Source organism: Bison bison, unplaced genomic scaffold (assembly GCF_000754665.1).
Source record: "Bison bison bison isolate TAMUID 2011002044 unplaced genomic scaffold, Bison_UMD1.0 scf7180017864198, whole genome shotgun sequence".
Lineage (NCBI taxonomy): Eukaryota > Metazoa > Chordata > Mammalia > Artiodactyla > Bovidae > Bison > Bison bison.
This window is the reverse complement of record NW_011494770.1, coordinates 1,940,788-1,943,344: the sequence shown is the minus strand read 5'-3', so window position 1 is coordinate 1,943,344 and position 2,557 is coordinate 1,940,788. Positions and strand designations below refer to the sequence as shown.

At 41.3% G+C, this 2,557-nt stretch overlaps 1 pseudogene; it reads right to left on the bottom strand.

The window, feature by feature from the left end:
- Positions 1–1,687: 1,687 nt before the first annotated feature.
- Positions 1,688–1,934, bottom strand: LOC104991652 (annotated as a pseudogene).
- Between the last annotated feature and the right edge of the window lie 623 nt (positions 1,935–2,557).

The window sequence follows — 2,557 nt, the reverse complement described above, 5'->3', positions numbered from 1 at the left end:
CTGCAGGCCGATTCTTTACAGTCTGAGCCATCAGGCATCTCTATCCAAATCTTTCCCATCGTTCACCACTCAGTACAGCCAAGTACATGCCAACTGAGGGATTTCAGAGATACTGGCTTCTTGCTCTGTTGTCTCACCTCTTTGTGTTTGAATGGGGAGATGTTTTCCACTAGTGAGGATACATATTTCAAGCAGGAGAATGTTATTCAAAGTGCCTCTCAAGTCCCATGATATCAGTATACACAGTAAACACACAATACCCTTACTGTATACACTGCAAACACACAGTAAATACTGGTTGAGTGAAGAACTGTGACAAGACTTGTCTTTGAGTCCTGTTTCCTGGAATATTTTGCCTGATCAATTTATCTTTCTTTACTTTTGTTTCAAATAAAAGAAGAGATCATGGTTAAAATTTGAAAACAGATGTGGATATCCTTTATGTTTAAATAGCATCCACTATTTGCAAGACATTTTCACGTACATCATCTCTTCTGATGACCTGTAAAGAAATTTATGATTTTAGGACAAAAATATTTTATCATGAACTTATATAAAAATGTTGGACTTCCCTAGTGGTCCAGTGGTTAAGAATCTGCCTTGCAATGCAAGGGACACCAGTTTGATCCCTGGTCCAGGAAGATCCCACATGCCATGGGGCAACTGAGCCTGTACACCAGCACTCTGGAGCCCACGAGCCACAGTTACTAAGCCTAAGTGCGGACGTTACTGAAGTCCAAGTGCCTGGAGACCATGCTCAGCAACAAAAGAAGTCACTGCAACGAGAAGCCTGTGCACACAGCTAGGGAGTAGCGCCCACTTGCCACAACTTGAGAAAGCCTGTGTGTAGCAATGAAGACCCAGTGCAGGAAAAATACATACTTTAAAAAGTTTTAATAGTGACAGCAGTTTTAATTTTAGAGATAAATTATTTGTCACTTATAATCCTAAGAAAGAATACTTAGATATCTGATTTTGGTCACTTTATAATTTGGCCTATGTGCTCACAGGAAAGCAAAAATGCAGAACAGCGTTTATACTCCTTAGTCATATATATTGCTTTCCACACTTTGTGAAAAATGATACATCACAAACTGATGATAAACATTAATGCTGTGAATTGGAAATGACAACCTACCTCATTAACTGTTTTCACTTCTCTGACAATTAGAAGCCAGAAAGGCATAATTTCTAGCTTAAATGCAAAGTTAGATTGAGGGAAGTTCAGAGACAGGCTGAGGGAATCTGCAGCTATAAGGCCTCAATGCTTATGGAGCTCACAGGGGTAAATGTAGCCACGTTCCTGAGTTATGATCCTAATTCAGGATCTGCAGAGTCTATGCTAATTTGTTCTGGAAAAGGCTACATGGAAAAACATTTGTTTCTAGAGATTTTCAGGAAAGTAGCCAATTCAAACTGCTCAATGCTGAGACATCATTTCTGGCTGGTAGCAAGTTCTTTCTGTCATCATGGGGCTGGCTTGAGAATGAAGAATGTCTTCATACCGACCGTTTCCTTTTTTTTTTTCAAGTTTCAGACTATTTATTAATCAGTGTAAACCCCAACAGAAAACACCAACATGATTTCGTGCATTTAGAGGGGAAATATTTCCTGATTAAGTGGAAAATTGTGTAGATGGCTTCTGGAAGACCTTCATTCTAAGCAGCTTTATAGTGAAATACTTCATTTAGAAGTCCGGACCTTCTTTATTCAGTTTTCTGTAATCTACCTTCACTGAATAGAACTTGTACTGATCATTAGGATCCAGCTGGTTCCAGGGTTCTGGGTTATTCTTTTTGGCTCACCTGACATCGCAATTGAACAAGGCCAGGTGCAAGACATGCAGTGTTGCTCCAGTACCTCCTGCTCCAGTAAATATGAAGGGGGATCAAGCTACGATGCTTCTTGGCCTGACCAATGATCTGCTGGGGCATGGTTGCAACAGAGGCCTCAAGTCCAAACAGTGAGAAAAACTAACCTGCAAGGTCCAGGATTAAATAGCCTCAGATACTGATGGTTTTGAATTCATATGTGCTCCCCACACATACACGTATGTGCACATTCACACGTATACACCAGTACCCACATCTTTAGCTCTGTCTTCCACACCAAATGTATGAACTTATTCACGAGCCTTCAAGTGTCCTCGTCAGACCAGTTCAGTCCAGCTCTGGAGAAACAGGTAAGATAGACGGATACATTCCATCAAATTAATTCCTCATTTCACACTTGAAGTTTTGACAGGATGTCCATCTCGAGAATCCCTTGGACTGCAAGAAAACCAAACCGTTCAATCCTAAAGGAAATCAACCCTGAACATTCACTGGAAGGACTGATGCTGAAGCTGAAGCTCCAATACTTTGGCTACCTGATGTGAAGAGCTGACTCATTGGAAAAGACCCTGATGCTGGGAAAGATTGAGGGCAGGAGGAGAAGGGGATGACAGAGGATGAGATGGTTGGATGGCATCATTGACTCAATGGACATGAGTTTGAGCAAACTCTGGGACATAGTGAAGAACAAGGAAGCCTGGTGTACTGTAGTCTATGGGGTCACA